The 17,587-nt window shown below is 32.0% G+C and overlaps 2 long non-coding RNA genes across 2 annotated transcripts in view; one reads left to right on the forward strand and one right to left on the reverse strand.

Moving 5' to 3' along the window:
- The window catches only part of LOC105487794 (uncharacterized), a 28,960-nt gene extending 12,869 nt beyond the window's left edge, over nt 1-16,091 (forward strand). The window contains exons 3-9 of the long non-coding RNA XR_011620626.1: nt 3,533-3,595; nt 5,872-5,958; nt 6,579-6,751; nt 7,122-7,279; nt 8,334-8,434; nt 13,957-14,184; nt 15,898-16,091. This is a non-coding gene — a long non-coding RNA (uncharacterized lncRNA). The remainder of the gene's footprint in view (nt 1-3,532; nt 3,596-5,871; nt 5,959-6,578; nt 6,752-7,121; nt 7,280-8,333; nt 8,435-13,956; nt 14,185-15,897) is intronic.
- Nucleotides 2,897-10,936, reverse strand: LOC139362221 (uncharacterized). The gene is made up of 3 exons (XR_011620628.1): nt 10,758-10,936; nt 9,788-9,986; nt 2,897-3,215 (listed from the first exon to the last, which is right to left on the reverse strand). It is a non-coding gene; the product is annotated as an uncharacterized lncRNA (long non-coding RNA).
- Nucleotides 16,092-17,587: the final 1,496 nt, after the last annotated feature.

Raw genomic sequence — 17,587 nt, forward strand, 5'->3', positions numbered from 1 at the left:
ATAAATTTATCCTGAGCATTGCCATATCTGTATGCTGCAGGCTTTTATCCAGACTTAAAATCTGATTTCAAAAAATTGCCAGTTTAACAATTAGTCATTTGAATTGATTTGTAACTTATATCTTGGGAGTTTACTAAGCATATATTAGACTCAGGTCTAGTCATTTTCCATGTGCTAACATATATAAATCTGTACAAAAAATTGATGAGGCTCGAAGATATTAAGTAAATATTAAATAAATATTTCATCAAAAACACTAGAACTTTCTCAAAAGCCCATCCCTTTATTTGTAATTTAATATTAACTATTTTTTGGCCTTTGTTCATGTAAGATTTAGATAAATTGAAATATACCCATTTATTTTATACCACCTTAACAGGGCAATTAATACCAGGTACGTGAGTTTATTCTTGTACATGTTTATTTTGAAACAGAAACATGAAAAATATACCTACTAAAAATCCTCCATATTAATATTTACAATCAAATAAATGATTTTCTCCAACTAATGATACTTAACAGAAAAGACAAAGGCCAAACTTTTATGAGTTTTAAATTGGAAACAGAGTTGGGAAAACATGTTAGCACTATATGAGGAGATTCGTGTGCTCCTAATAAAGCTATCAAATATTTCTAATGGTAGTAATTTTAATGGTTAGTTATTTAAAAACAGGACATCACTGGGCATTATTATTTATATAGTAAGAATTTACATGAAATATATTATGAATCAATCTTCAGCACCAATTTAGAGTAACTTTCTTTTATTTTCTATTTTCAGGTTTTTGTTTTTGTTTTGCTTAAACTTTCACTTTCTTTCAGGTATTGAATTACCTATAACTTAAAGTCATCACCGTTCTCAGAGGGTCTTGACTATGTGCAGCTGGAAAGAAAATTAGATTTCAACTTAACAGATTTAAAGTGGTTCAAGTGGAAATACACACACTATAGCCACCTTCTTTTGGAGAATAAAATAAGTAATGAATTCATCCTATTAAAATTATTAGGATTGGAAAGATAATTGTTTTCTTAAAATCAATTTTTAGATATACCTTATCTGTTCAGAAAAGATGACAGAATCCTTTCTTATTTGATAATTGTCTTTGAACCCTGGTTAATTATCTACCCAGCGTCTTCTCTAATAAATCATTTGTGCTTACTGCCAATATTTATGGTCAGTCCTTTGTATAAACAGAGTATCACACGCGCTGTGATTTAGTTTTCCCATCTGATAGAGTGTATATGTGTCAGAATTGTACAAGATTTTGGAATTTCTCCTGCTTCTTAAAAGTCAGATTTCAGAAAATGGGAATTAAAACAATACAAATGATTTTGCTAATCAGCATAGGGGCTCCATCATGGGCCATCTATGCCTATCTTTTCTTCAGATGATTATTATTTTTTAATGTAGCTTTGGTACTGCTGGATATTCTCCTGAGAAAGAAGGGGAAATCAATGGAATCTTTATGACAATTTCTGGATCCATTTTCAAATGTTTATTCTGAAAAAGAAAAGAACGCTCTGTGCATACAGATTCTCCTTTCTCCCACATTCATGAGACACGCTTGAAATCACAGTATATAGATGGCAATCTTCTAAAACAAAATCCAGTGTTTCTCCACTTTGATTACCAAAAACATGTTAAAAATGGAGACTAAAGTGGTGACTTAATGGTTGCAGAAGTCTGAGTCACTTTCATTCAGACACAAAGATTCTAACATTCTTCTTGCTGTCTAGCACAAGAAATCTAATCATATGCCATCTTTCTTGCTTATAGCTATAGATGGGGAGCATACTCCCCTGTACATTTTTCATATAGATATTTCAGAATTATCAGATGGCAGGGCAACAAAATTAAAGTCACCTTCAAACTTTAAATCTCATATGGTTCAGGATGTTAAATTGCTGTAAAGTTACTGGGTCAGATTTGAATATATATATGTATATATTCAAGTACATATATAGTTAGTCTCCAAGTCAATTTTTCTGACTAAAAAGAAATAATAAGCAAGTATTTATAGGGACATGTCAAGGTTGAGAAACACACTAGCAGCAGGGATAGGATTTAAGATTTCTCTGTTAAAAGCTGCATTTTTGGTCTGTTCTTATTTGCTGTGTAGCCATGGTTAAATAATTTAGCCTACAGCTTAATGATTGTATTGTCTAATGAGGGAATATAAGTATGAAAATACATAATGTCCTGTTTCAACTATCAAAGGAAACACCATCAATTTATACCAACTATACTGTTATATGTTATTTTACATTATGAAAATCTTCCTTCTTTCCAAAGTAAAAGAGAATCTATTGTTTTGGATTCACAGTGACTGAACCTTCAAGTGGGAAAAAGGGAATTAGAACTTTTACAAAATTACTTATTTTTCATTCTCTAGTCCAATGTCAAGTAGATAGCGCTATTCACAAAGTTACCATGAGCAAATAATAGACAACAAGAATGAATATGAGAGAGAGAGAACGTTGGAGTGGGCAGTGATGTAGTCAAAGGTTTCTAAAAAAAAAAAGTAACAAATCTTGATGTGGGAGAAAGTCTGCTGTACAAAATAGTAAGTTCTATTCAAAAATGTTCTGCTCTATCTATTGTGAAAATGCCTCCTTTCTTATGAAAAAATGTGTTTTTATTCCTATGAAATGTATCTGTTATTTCAAAATTATTCAATATATGTTGGTAATTTGACTCCACTTCAAAGAGAATTTGAAAAGATACCCCTTAAACAATATCCTAATTAATCCAATTGACATATCCTTGTTAAAATATTAGGGATGGACTATTTAGGGCAGGAAAATGCAATATTAAACAGAGATATCTACATAATCTTAGGCACGGATACTAGATTTAGAAAGCCAACATCACCTTTCATAATGAAAGCAAGACACCTTTGCAAAGAATCACTTATTAAAACCAAACTACTATTTCAATAAAGCATTAAGATTTGCTGCATAGAATGCCCCTTGGGCAGCACTCTGAAATAATAGTGAATTGCTATTCCAATTCACAATGGAACATTTTAATAAGTGTGATAAATGACTCACAGAGAGCTTTAGATTTCAACGTCAGTGGAATTAGAATCAGGCAAACACTGGCCCTGGGTGATGGATGTACAGGATTTTTGTGGTAAACACTTTGCAATGTCAAGACAATACCAGCTTATGAAACTCTCAGAGGTGAGATTCATGTCCATTTGTCAACTTGTTGCCTGAGGGTAAAAATGTAGACAGAACACTAGTCTTATTTTAACAGGTGATAAAAACTCTCTTAAATTCTGTAACCCTTCAAAATGATACAAAACAAAAAATTAAAGATTCTATGTATAAATCTCCTCACATTTAGAAATGTAACATACATTCATAGCCTCAGTAGTTGAGTGGATTGCAGAAATATTTTGTATTCAACTGGACTGAAATTTTCAACTTTTTTCTCTCATTTTAAAGAACATATTTTTTTTTCTTTAGATCTCCAACCTTTACAATGATATAAATGTATATGTGAGACTTCTTTATTTTTTCTAAACAGATGCAAATCACATTTTTAAACAAGATTTCCTCTGACCATGTTAACTTAGAACACAAAGTTAAGGTGAGTAAAAAAATATGACTATACAGATACTGTATGACTATACAGTAATATTCAAATAAATAGTTTGGCTCAGCCGGGCTCGGTGGCTCACGCCTGTAATCCCAGCACTTTGGGAGGCCGAAGTAGGTGGATCACGAGGTCAGGAGATTGAGATCATCCTGGTTAACAAGGTAAAATCCCGTCTCTACTAAAAATACAAAAAAAAAAAAAAAAAAAAAAAAATTAGCCCAGCGTGGTGGCGGACACCTGTAATCCCAGCTACTCGGGAGGCTGAGGCAGGAGAATGGCGTGAACCCAGGGGGCGGAGCTTGCAGTGAGCAGAGATGGCGCCACTGCACTCCAGCCTGGACGACAGAGCGAGATTCTGCCTCAAAAAAAAAAAAAAAAAAAAAAAAAGAAAAGAGTTTGGTTTATATGTATTATCTCTCATGATTTTCTAGCATATGATTTTAGATGTTCCCTAGGAAACAAGTTTCTAATTAGTGCTTCAAGTTTACTAAGCTAATATCTCCCTTGCTGTTTCTCAACAAGGTAGCACAATTTGCTGATATATACAAAGTATTTTTGTTAACAATATATTAAATCTGAATGGAACTTTAGAGTGAAATCTAGAAGACAAAAGAAAAAGTAGGATCAATACAGCCTAATGTAAAATTAGTTTTCTCAAATTTCTTTCATATATATAAAACCAAGGAACACTACGAAGTTCAAAGATACAATGAGCAAAGATATTTTATATTTCGAAATAGCCACAAACCTAATCAAAAAAATGTAAATTAAAAAAATTCTTCACTATATCTGTAATTTTCAAAATTGTTTTTGGTCATTGTTGGTACACTAAGGCAATACTTTCTAAACTTTAACATCCACATAACATCACCTTGGGAGTATTATTCAAATGACAACTGTGATGCAATAGGCCTGGCAGGCCAGGCCTGAGGTGTTACCTTTCCCATAATCTCTTAAGTGAACTTATTGCTACTGCTCTGCAGACCAAACTGTGGTAAATCAGGCAATAAGGTCACTCCCCTGACTTATAATGTATAGAATATACAGGAGGCTTTATGAAAAGTGAAAAGCAGCTGCTCTATTTTGGCCTTAATTTAATAAAATAGACATTAAATTCTTGATTCTTTTTGATTTAATTAGTGTCAGGAAGTGGCAGAAAGTGAATGTCATGCTTTGGGGTGACATGTGAATTGTATACCCATTTTAACCCTCAGCTAGCTTTGAAATTAGTATGGAATTAACTAGCTATGGAGCAGACATGTGAATTGTATAACCATCTTAACTCTCAAGTAGCTATGAAATTAGTACAGAATTATCTCAACTAGCTATGGAATTAATATGGAATTGTATGGGGTGCAGACATGTGGATTGTATACCCATCTTAACTCTCAACTAGCCATGGAATTAATACCTACAATTTTTCAGTTGTAAGCCTAGGATATTACTAATAGTTATTTTATTTAGTGCTTTTAATTATTAAATGAGACAATACACATAAAACAGTTAACATAGTTCCTGGCATCTGGTAAACCCTTAGTAAGTATTATTCCGATGAACATGCCAATGTTACTGACTTGGAGCAAGAACATCTGGATTTTGATTTTAGTTCTTTTATTTAAGGATTAAGACATCCTTAACTCTTTAAAATTCTTTAAACTATCTGACCCCAATTTCCTCATTTATAAAATGTGAATGATTATGTGAATTTCAAACAGGTGCTCAGATTAAGAGAATACATATGAAAATATTTTATTTAGTCTAAATTATGCAAGTAAAACATAATTTTTGCTTCAAGAATGAAACTTTTGGGGAAAAAGTGCTTTTAAATTTACCAAGTATTGGTAGTGATTCAACAACTAACAAGTAACATTGCTGATTTATTTTTTATTTCAAGCTTGACAGAGTTTCCCAACAAAGTTTTGGCAAAATAAGGGGAAAAGTGAAACTAGTGATTTCTACACATACAGTATGTAATTACTGATTAAACATGGAAATAAAAGCGGAAGCATATAAAATACATTTTCCTATTAATTTAATAATACAGCAGTGCTAGTAATATCTTATGTCTCTTTCTGTGCTTACTGAAACATCATACATTTTATTAGGGAAAAGGTAAGAGGGATGCTTTCTGTTATATTTGAGCCCTTATAAAAGAGACACAGTAAATAACTGTTGAAGAATCAATTCAAAAATCTAAGTTTATTCCTAATTCGATTTATCTCTTGTGATGTGTCCTTAAAAGTGTACTTGGTCTCTTTATTCTTCAGATTCAATGCAAAATGGGACTATCAGTATAGAACTTGCTATTTGGAGACATTACAGTGAACAATGACAATTAACCGAAAAGATGACAGGTAAGTGGTTTGAACTGATTTCTAAAGAAAAGTTCTATAGACACACAAACCTCTCAGGGCATGAAATTCTTTTTGATAGTGAAAAAAAAAAAATAGCTGAGAGGGAGAGGTTAGTAATGAGGAAAAGGAAGTTCAGAAAGGAGGGGAGGTTGGAGATCAGTAGTTAAGCCTCCTTCTTTTCACAGAGGTGGCACCCGGCAAGGGCACTACTAATCTTTTCGGGATGCAGTCAATATTAGAGTTTATTAATGACTTGGAAAAGGGAGTAATCATCCAATTAATTAGACAAATAGGCAGAAGTTATGGATGCTCATAAGACCAAAGATATAGAGGTTAGACAGATAAGAGAGAAATAACTTAATAGAAAGAATTAACCTTGGAGACCAAAAGTTAGTACAGTAAAGCAAAGCCACAGTGTGACTTTCAAAATTAAAATCAAAATTTGTGATTTTCTTTACCAAAAGAATTTATATTTTCTAAAATTTGAAAATCAATGGTGGTATTATAAGTATCAGTGAATATACTTATGAAAAGTTGAAATACTGGACAGAGTATAAAGAATATCTATAGTTTGTTAAGATTATTTAATGTGGCAGTTAATGTTTTGTCTTTAATTCTAGGATTGATGTGTATTTTCAATAAAAATGGCCATGAAAAACCTAACCAAGAGATTAGGTAGATTGTGGCTCAGATCACTGAACTATATGCCTATGGTAAGAGCAATCGAGTTAAAAAGCTGGAATGGCGTCTCCAGACAAATGAAAGAAAGCCTTTTCTCAAGGATCTGAGATAGGTAGTTACTCAGCAAGTTTTTATCTATGTATCCCTTCCCTCGTTACTATTGTATTAATATGCTAACAAAAGTTAGGAAAATGACAGTACCTTTTTTTAGTAAAAGAGAAGAAAAATATTTAGGACACAATAAACATAAGTAAAGAAATAAATTGTCACAGAGTTTTTGAAAATCAATTTAATATTAACTATCAATGTTTAAATTTGTATACTTTTGGCCATCCAATTTTAGTTCTAAAAATCTGTCCTAAGTAATTATTTACGTAAGTGTGAGGCATACATGTTAAATATGTTTCTTACAATATTATTTACAATAGTGAATAAAACAGTAGCTAATATACTTTAATCAGAACATTATGGTATTTTTGTAGCATGGAACAGTATGCAGCAGTTAAATAGATGAGTTCACATTCTTTATGCATCATGTCATTAGGAGTTACAGCCACAATAAGATATCATCTCACACCTACTAGAAATGGCTAAAATCGAAAACATTGACGACCCCAAAGCTGGAGAGGATGACGGAGGGGTAGGTATGAAAACTGGTAAGGCAGTGTGAAAGAAATTGTCAATTTTATACCAAAAAATGCCACAAAGCTAAACATAATTTTGTCCTATGATCCAGCAATAGTACTCCTAGGTATTCATGCAAGTGAGTTGAAAACATATGTTCACACAAAAATCTGCACATGACTGTTTAGAGCAGCTTTATTCATAATCACCAAAAATTTGAAGCAACCGAGATGACTTTCGATATATGAAAAGATGGTGGACAAACAGTGGTACATCCATGCAATGGCATATTATTCAGTGCTGAAGAGTAGTGAGCTATCAAGCCATGACCAAAGACAGAGGATATTTTAATTGTTATTGATAAGTGAAAGAAGTCAGTCTGAAAAAGGATACATCTGTGTGATTCCAACTGCATAACATTCTGGAAAAGGCAAAATTATAGAGGTAGTAAAAAGATCAGTGGTTGCCAATAATTCAGAGGGAAGGAGGAAGGAATAAATAGGTAGAGTACAGGGATTTTCAGGAGTCAGGGCAGGCAACTATTCTGAATGGCTCTGTGATGGTTCATACTTGACAATATGTATTTATCAAAACCCATATTGTTGTACAAACCAACCAGTGAATACTAATATACACAAAAAGCTCCAAAGTAAACTATGCACTTTGTTTAGTAATAATGTATCAATATTGTTTCATCAGCTAAAATAAGTATACCACACTGTATTAGGCCATTCTTGTATTGCTATAAGGAAACACCTGATACTGGGTAATTTATAAAGAAAATAGTTTAATTGGCTCAGAGTTCTGCTGGCTTTCTGGAAAGCATTCTGGCATTGGTGAAGTTTCAGGAAACAGAGAACTTTCTTTCTTTTCATTTGTTATTATTATTATGAGACAGGGTCTCATTTTGTCATCCAGGCTAGACTGGTGTGGCACAATCATGGCTTAATGCAGCCACAGCCTCCTGGGATCAGGTGATCCTCCTGACTCAGCCTCCCATATAGCTGAGACTATAGGCATGTGCCACCATGCTCAGGTAATTTGTGTATTTTTTTTTTTTTTTTTTTTAGAGACGGGGATCTCATCATGTTACACAGGCTGCTCTTGAGCTCCTGGACTCTGGACTCAAACCATCCGCCAGCTTCAACCTCTCGAAGTGCTGGGATTACAGGTGTGAGCCACCATGCCCAGCAAAGGAGCTTTCAATCATGGCAGAAGGTGAAGCAGGAACAGGCATGTCATACGTGGAAAGCAGGAACAAGTGAAAGAGACTGCAGGGGAGATTTCTCACACATTTTCAAATAACCAGATTTTGTGGGAGCTCAGAGCAAGAACTCGCTTATCACCAAGAAGTTGGCCCAAGCCATTCATGAGGGATCTTCCCCTATGACAAAAACACCTCCCACCAGGTCCTCCCTCCAACACTGAGGATGACATTTTAACATGAGATTTGGGTGGGGACAAATTTCCAAACTACATAGCACACGAATGCAAGATGCTAGTATTAGTGGGAACTATGTTGAGAGGGGTTAACTTGGTAGTATGTGGAACTGTGCCTACCTTGCTTATTTTTTCTGCTCACCTGGAACTTCTGTTAAAACAGGCTATCACTTTTTAAAATGGCCCGTTTGAAGAAACTAAGTTTGTTGTACACAATAAATTGGATATGTATAATAAATAGGGAGATTTTCATTTAATATTTCTAGTAATTAAAGAAATGGATAGATGGACTTATTAAAGAGAAAAAGAAAGAAAAAAGAAGAAAGAGAAAGGCAAAAAAAGAGAAATAAATGAAAGAGAAAAAATAGAAACAAGAACAAATCAAATCAAGCGAAACGTTCATGTTACATGAGATTAATGGAATTTGACATTAATTGCATGAAATATACAAACTATATATATATATATACACAAATATATATATTTGTCCTTTGTTTGTTGTATATTATTTCTTTATATATCATTCAGTGTTTTGCTCAACATTATGTTAGTAAGATTTATCCACATTCTCAAACTTATTTGTAGATTTTCCATTCTAGTTGTTTTACAGTGGTCCATTCAATGAACATAAAAATTAATTTATTACATGATTGTTGAACATTCTGGTTCTTTCTGATGTTTGAGTAAAATGAGTTGTGCTGTCATAAACTTTCTGTTACATGTCTTTCCCATGTGTATAGATGTAGTCTTTGCTATTTGGTACACACCTAAAAGTGGAAACAGTTTTCTAAATAATTGCAACAATTTACATTCTCACAGAAGCAGTTTCATTTGCTCCTTGGACCCTTCAATACTCACTATTTTCTCCTTTTGCATTTTATCAGTAATTGTAGTTGCATGATGTTATTGTACTTTGATTTTTTACTTGGACTTAGGTTTTTGTCGTCGTCGTTGTTTCAGTTTTACATTTAAGTTCAGGGGTACTTATGCAGGTTTGTCATATAGGTAAACTTGTGTCATGAGGTTTGTTGTGAGATGATTTTATCACCCAGGTAGTAAGCCAAGTATCAATAAGTTATTTTACCTGATTCTCTCCCTTCTCCCACATTCCAACCTCTGATAGGCCCCATACGCGTTGTTCCCATCTTTGTATTCATTAATTCTTATCATTTAGTTCCCACTTGTAAGTGAGAACGTGTGGTATTTAGTTTTTTGTTTCTTATATTTTATTTTTAAAGAAACTGCCAAAATATTTCCCAAAGTGTCACTGTTATTTCACATTCCTACAAGAAATGTATGGTGATTTTCATTGATCTAAATACTCAGAAATATTTTGCATTGTCTGTCTTTATATTATAATCAATCTAGTAGGTGTCTAGTAGCATCAGATGGTGGTTTCAATTTTTATTTTCCTAATGTTACTGAGGCAGTTTTCATGTACTTGTTTTTTATTTTTACATAATCTTTATTAAGATGTCTACTGAAACTTTTTTCACATTTAAAAAAATGGGAGTCATAAAAATGTTTTATGAGTTTTAAAATTTTGCATATTCAGATAATAAGCCTTTTCTCAGATATAGAATCTGTAATTATTTCTCTTCAGTCTATGGCCTGTCATTTCATTTTTTAATGATGTCATTTGAATTATATATATTTTTAATTTTGTGGAATTCAATTTACATTTTAATTTTGTATGAATCATTATTCTTGTGTATAGTTTTAGCCGTTACATATATGTGTATGATCTAAAGTAAGGGTCAAAGTTGTTTTGCCTGTGGCTGTCTGACAGACTGACTGTCATTTGCTAAAGAGTTTTCTAATTCCATTAAATTTTCTTGACATCTTTGTATAAAATCTATTTACCATGGTGTAAAAATTTATCTGTAAACTCTCAGTTTATTTCCATTGATCTATATGTCTATCCTTCTACCAGGGTACTCTTAATTGCTATGACTTTATAACAAATTTTGAAATTAGATAGTTTCAGTCCTTCAATTTTCTACTTCTTTTTCAAAATTATTTTTGCTATACTGCATCCTTACGACTTCATATACCTTTAAGTATCAGTGTGTACAGCTTTATAGCTGTACATTTTTATAAACGACAGCTGGGATTTTGACAGAAATGACTTTGAATTTACAGATCATTTTAGTGAAAGACATCTTGACAATATTCAATCGTCTTCTCCATAAACATGAATTTATCTCTATTTATGCAGATCCAACTTTCTGGTTCACAGATGTCCATCTCTGGGTTTTTTTTTGTGTGTTTTTGTTTTTGTTTTTGTTTAAGTAAGGGCACACATCACAATCATGAGGGCTCTGCCTTCATGACCTAATCAACTTCCAAAGGTCCCACTTCCTAACACCATCACATTGGTCTTAGGATTTCAACATATGAATTTGGGGAGGACCTAAACATTCATTCCGTTACACAGGCTACATTTCCTTTGACGGTCCATTTCCTTCTTACCATTAGTCAAAGCTATTCTTTTGAATCTAATTACCCTTTTTCACTACAGGGATGAGAGTACAGCATAATTTCTTCCATAGTTTCGAGTAAATACACCTCTTTCTGCTGGCTTTTATAAACTGATAATACAAAACCTGGAAATTTTGGTAGTCACATTTGCCAACACCAAGGCAGATAATGCACTGAAATGAAGGCAACACAGCCTGACGCAGTGGCTCACACCTGTAATCCCAGCACTTTGGGAGGTCGAGGCAGGTGGATCACAAGATCAGGAGTTCAAGACCAGCCTGGTCGAGATGGTGAAACCCCATCTCTAATGAAAATACAAAAAGTATCTAGGTGTGGTGGCAGGTGCCTGTAATCCCAGCTACTCGGGAGGCTGAAGCAGAGAATTGCTTGAACCCAGGAGGCGGAGGTTGCAGTGAGGTGAGACTGCGCCACTGCACTCCAGTCTGGGTGGCAGAGCAAGACTCCATCTCAAAAAAAAAAAAAAAGAATGAAGGCAACACAGAGTCAAAAAAGAGATTACTCTTAGATAAATTTGAGAGCCCTATGTCTACCTATTTCTGAACATGAACATACGTGTAACACTGAGAATGCCAGTCATATAATCAATTCAAATTAAATGATTTTTGTTGTTATATTTTGCCCTATACTATTCTTTGTTTCTATTTATTGCAGCTGCAAGAAACTTGCCTAATAAAGAAATAATAAGCCAAAGAGGAATTGAAAATGAGAAAAATTTGGTGTGAGAAAGTGGGCATGATTAATTTTTGGGCATGATTAATACACAGCATAGATATTACTAATCTCCTTTAAATTTATTACTTTTTAAACAAACATTACCAACTGACAGCTTTACTTTGATGCTTAGACACAACTTCAGATTCTTACTACGATTCTCTAGATTGATCATAACATCTTGAAATCTATTGTATTCCTGACAATAAATAATGATAATACTCATGAAAAAAAAGACTGGTTTCCATTGTTTGCATACTCTCTATTTTGTAAGTACTATTTTGTTTAGACAAATTAACACAGGGCATTTGAATTGTAAATAGAGATGGATCTCAGAATAATATTAGAAGTTACATTAGTTACTAAAAGTGTCATAGTAATCTGTACTACTTTATCACTTGTTAAAATAAGTTCTTATAGTCCTATGACAATGGATGTACATATTAGTGTATAATATGAAATAATAATTAATAAGTGAATGTCAAGAAAGGAAAAATGTATGTACTATGAACTATGCAGTCAATAAAATTCACAAGTTTACATCCTAATAAAGATTTCATCATTAAAGACAATATGTTCTTTGTTTTACAAGTGTCAAAGGACCCTAATCTAAGAAATATACCCAACATCTTTGTTTTATTGGAATCTTGTACTGGCAGCACATGACAAAAATCTCAGAATATTTTAACCTCGCCTTTATATGAAAATGTTGCATATTGTTTAAACATGTAAGCTCATATTTAGAGACCATATTAATAATTTTGAATTGCAGGTATTTGCATGCTATGTATTTTTTAATAAAGAATAGAGCAAATATTTGTATTTAATATCTAAAACAAAATAATTATTCAGAATTTCTCACTAGTGTTTTCCACAGTTTGCATTTCACATCGCTGCAAACTAAAATAATTTCCCTATAGTATAGATATAAAATTAAATTATTTGCATTAGAAAATCACCTCCAAATATATTAAAAGATGGTTCAGGGCAAAATAATCCTATTAACTGCATAGCAGGTAATAAATGAGACTGTGCATAGTATAATCATGTAATTTAAAGGGTATACTCAGTCTTTGCTTGGAGGACTGTTGAAGTGAGTCTTTTGAAATAGGAAAGAAAAATGAGAAGGGATTCTGAGAATTTAATTTCCTTGGAGAGAAAAAAAGAAAAATGTAGTTAAAACAGATATGCTTAACTTCAATTTAAAAGTGCTTTTTAGGTTTAAAATCTTAATAATGTGTATAATATGTGTGTTAATAATTCAGCATGTCTGAGTTTCCCCAATATATAATGAAAGATGTAAAAGAGTTATAACAAAATTAAAATACTTTCAATTGTAATTACTAAACAATAACGATAGCTAAAGAACTCAAAAATGTTATTGTCTGTATGCATTACCTAACTTAATTTTCCCAATTACACTAAGAGGTATGTGTTTACTGCTGTGTACTTAGAGGATGAGAAGTTGAGGACTCCTTAGATATTAAATAGTGGATAAATTATGATGTAACTTAGTGAAATAAATACTATGCAATCATTACAAATGGTATTGTAAAAGTGTATTTACTATAAGAAAGATATTCCTATTATATAAATAAAATAATTAGACGAAATAATAGTTACTTCTGAATTTTGGTATTCAGCATGATTACATTTTATTATTTGTTATTTTTTTATTTTCCGTATTTTTTTAAAGCTGATGTGATTTTTTTTCTAAATAAGAAAATAATTTTATTTATTGCTTCAAAAAAACCAGACAAGGGAATCTTTGGAGGCATAAAAATAGACATCTTGTTACATATCAACACTCCTTTGCCTGACAAAATCTTGAAGTAGATACTATTATTTTTATTATTAACACCATTTTTACAGCTGACAAACTAAGACACAGAGATACTAAATAATTTGCCTAAGATTACATCCAATAAGTGGCAGAGCAATAATGGAAACACTTTAGATTCCTTGGCTAATCCGTTAATTCTGTTCTTCTGCCAGGACTAACATATTCTTAATCTTTGTTTCCATTCTTTCATTTTCCAGACACGCTAACTCAGTCTTGAATATAAATGCCTTTTAAATGTTTATTTCCTACTTGCAAGTGGCAGAGCACAGTGTGGCAGTTCCTGGTTTTTGAAGCAATGTGATGTAGGATATTCTACAAGTACGAAGAGAAGCTACATGAAAATTAGAATCATCATTACATTATCTTCCTTCCTGCTGAACTCTGCAATCAGTTTTTGCATTGCGGAGGAACTGCCAAGCAGAAAGGTAATAACATCACGAGTCTCGGTTGACCTATGTCTCAGCATTTTTAACACAATCGTTCTTTCCATTACTTCAGGATTTCATTTAATATTCTCCACTGTTCGAATCATTGTAACAGCAGGAAGAGGCAGAATTAGCAGTTACAGTTATATGCTCACTTCCCAAGTTATCTTTTTTTTCGCATTAAAAAAGCATTTCATATATTTGAATAAAATGCAGATCTTAATTCATATTCTTCAGCAGATTTTGAGTTTGCTGGTGAGATTGTTTATTTCAGCTCTTAGCAGGTCACTCAATTCACCATATGATTAAAAGAGCAAAGTTGCCAATACCTCATAAGCCTTTGGGCTTTCAAAGTTATTTAAAGTATTGGTGTTGCTGATGTTCATAAGAGCTCATTAAGTATGAAGCTTGATTTTGGATCTATAAGTTAATTTATTAAAGAGAAGTTTGCAGATTTTTTTAAAGAACAGATAACATATTTATCATACACTTAATTAACAAAAATTGAATTCTATTAAAATAATAATCACTGAAGGCACAAATAAAAACTATATTTTATGTTTCTCATGTATGTGTAAAGGGGATTTTTAAATAAAGCTATATATTTATTAAATTCAGTTATCAGTCCTAAGTTTACTATTTAAAAACAAAATAAAACAAAACCAACTTTGTGGCAGCATTGTCTTATATGCATATTTCCATAAATTTTTCTCGTATGATTAAATCTCAACTGTGAAGATAAAATATCTATAAAATACACAAACCAATAATTATTTTTTTAATTTAAGTTTAATAATTTTCTTAGAAATAGGTTCTTGAAGGTTAAATTTTTCCTCTTAGTTGATTCTACTTTCAAGAAGATGAATGAAAATTTTAATTAAATAGCTAATTCCAGAAATGACATGATAGTTTATATTAGTCCAACTAGCAATTTCCTTGAAAGTTTAAGATTAATGTCTCAAATTATCAACCTCAATATTTGAAATGAAAAAAAGTAGCAAAAGTTAACTTTTCATACTTGACCTATTAAAAACATTAACTATTTCTGAAACTATAAAGAATATGAATTTTGCCAGAATTAGATGTGTTTATTTCAAGCTAATAAGATATTATAAGCCACGTTGATATTCCATCATCATAAAATTAAAACATTCTTATACATTTTTGTTTAATATTAATGATACTATATTCTACATCAATAGAATGATTCTAAAGAAAAATATACTGATCAGTGTAAATGTATAGATGCACATGATTTTTGAGAAAGTGTTACATTAGATGATATTCTATTTAGCCAAATTTTGTCCTTAAATATTGTGTTAAGAAACATTTATGGGTGGCAAGAAAGGAAAGGATGAAATCGGTATAAGGTTGAAACAAGCAGAAATGAATAAACAAATAACATGAGATTTTCCATTTTAGGATGACTGGAGGAACTCCCAAAAATAAAAAATCTTTGAAATGCCAAGAAAATTTTTAAAAATGAGAGTGAATCTGCTATGTAGAATGAAACTATGAAGATCGTGAAAATAACCAAAGCCTTACTCTATTCTAATAGACATCATAATTAGGAGACATGTCACAATCCCTAAAAAATGCATTTGAGAACAGTTTCCTTCTGCATAATAGTTTATAATTTTTTGCATTAATTATATCATTAGATAGGTTGGACACAATACATAAACCCTCACTGAACAAAAATTATTGTTTCAGACCTCACATTTTCATCACCTGAAACTCTCCACATGGCTGTCCACATGGCTGTATCACATGATATCTGAATTTTCTCAGAGCCGGGGAGGAGGAGGAGGAAGAGGAGAAGGAGGAGCAGGGGAAAACGAGAAGAGGAGGAAAAAAGGAGAAGGAGAAAGAGAGATTCCAAGATGAATTGCACTGTTTTATAAACTAAGAACTAACACCCCCATCACTTCTTTCATACTCTCTTTATTGGTAGTGATTCAGCAAACACTGCCCACATTCAACCCCACACACAAGGGAATGGGTACCAGGAAGTGGAGACCATCTAGGGCCATTTTGAAGGTCAGCTTCCACACTAATCTCTATATCTGCTTCTAGCACTATGTTTGGCAAAGAGCCATGATTATGGCTCTACATAATTAAAATCTTACAAATGAAATCACAGAATACTGAAGAAAGCATCATAGGTGAATTACTTTATCTAATCCTATATTTTTCAGACTATAGAACTGAAAACAAAAGAAAAAATACAACTTGTTTGAGGTAGAGATAAAATAAGAACAAATTTCTTTTTATTAAATTATCCTACAAATAATTTCTAAAAAGTATTTTGAAGTATTTTTAGAATTACTAAGTAGTTGTCAAGATCAGATGAGTTCTTATATAGCTTTCACCCAGCATCTCTCAATATTAACATCTTATAGAACCATAATATATACAGAAACTAATAAATTATAATTTATTAGACTATTCATAGTTTTAATATTTATCACACTTTAATTAGATTTAATTACTTTTTAAATTAATATCATTTTACTATTGCAAGATCCAATTCAAAAATCACATTTTATTTTGTAATCAAGTCCCCTTGTCTCCTCTAGTCTGTAACACATTTTCGGTATTTCCTTGTTTTTCATGACCTTGACACTTTTGATGAGTATTGGTCATGTATTTTGTAGAATGTCTTTCAACTTTAGTTGGTTTAATATTGTCTCACGATGATACTGTAGTTATGAATTTTGTGGAAGGATACAGCAGAGGTAAAATGACACTCATATTTCAGGTGGTATATGATATCAATATGACTTACGACTATTGATGTTCACCTTGACTTCTTGATTAAGAGGTGTCTACCATATTTATCTGCTGCAGTCACTGTTTTTTTCTTCTCCATACTCTGCTTATAAGAAGCAAATCACTATCTCCAGCCCATTTTCAAGAAGGGAGTAATCTAATGCCACTTCATAAAGATAAAAATGTTAAATAATTTGTTGACATACCACCATGTCAATTAATTAATAATTTGGGGAGTTACTCTTGAGGCTTTGCAAATATGCTGTTTCTCCTTAAAGTTTTGTACTTTGTATTTTCTTCATTCTTTCTGTATATGTTACGTGGAAGACGCTGTTAAAAAAATGTCCTTCTCCCACTTTGTTATTTAATTATGTATAGAATTCATGAATATTTATTTTATTATATGGGTGATAATTCAATACCATTATCATTTTTAATAATATTTTTTCAGAAAAATACCTATTGTCTAAGAAGAGACAAATGAAGCAAATGAACTAAAGTGCATGAATTTATAACAAGGAAAAAATTTTTACTTCATGCTTTAATATAAGTTATATATTTAATTGATACAGTGTTGCTAAAATGCATATACTTTAATATGTTATATATTTTTATATAAGTTCAATATAAG

The sequence above is a fragment of the Macaca nemestrina genome, chromosome 3, assembly GCF_043159975.1.
Source record: "Macaca nemestrina isolate mMacNem1 chromosome 3, mMacNem.hap1, whole genome shotgun sequence".
In the NCBI taxonomy this organism is placed as follows: domain Eukaryota; kingdom Metazoa; phylum Chordata; class Mammalia; order Primates; family Cercopithecidae; genus Macaca; species Macaca nemestrina.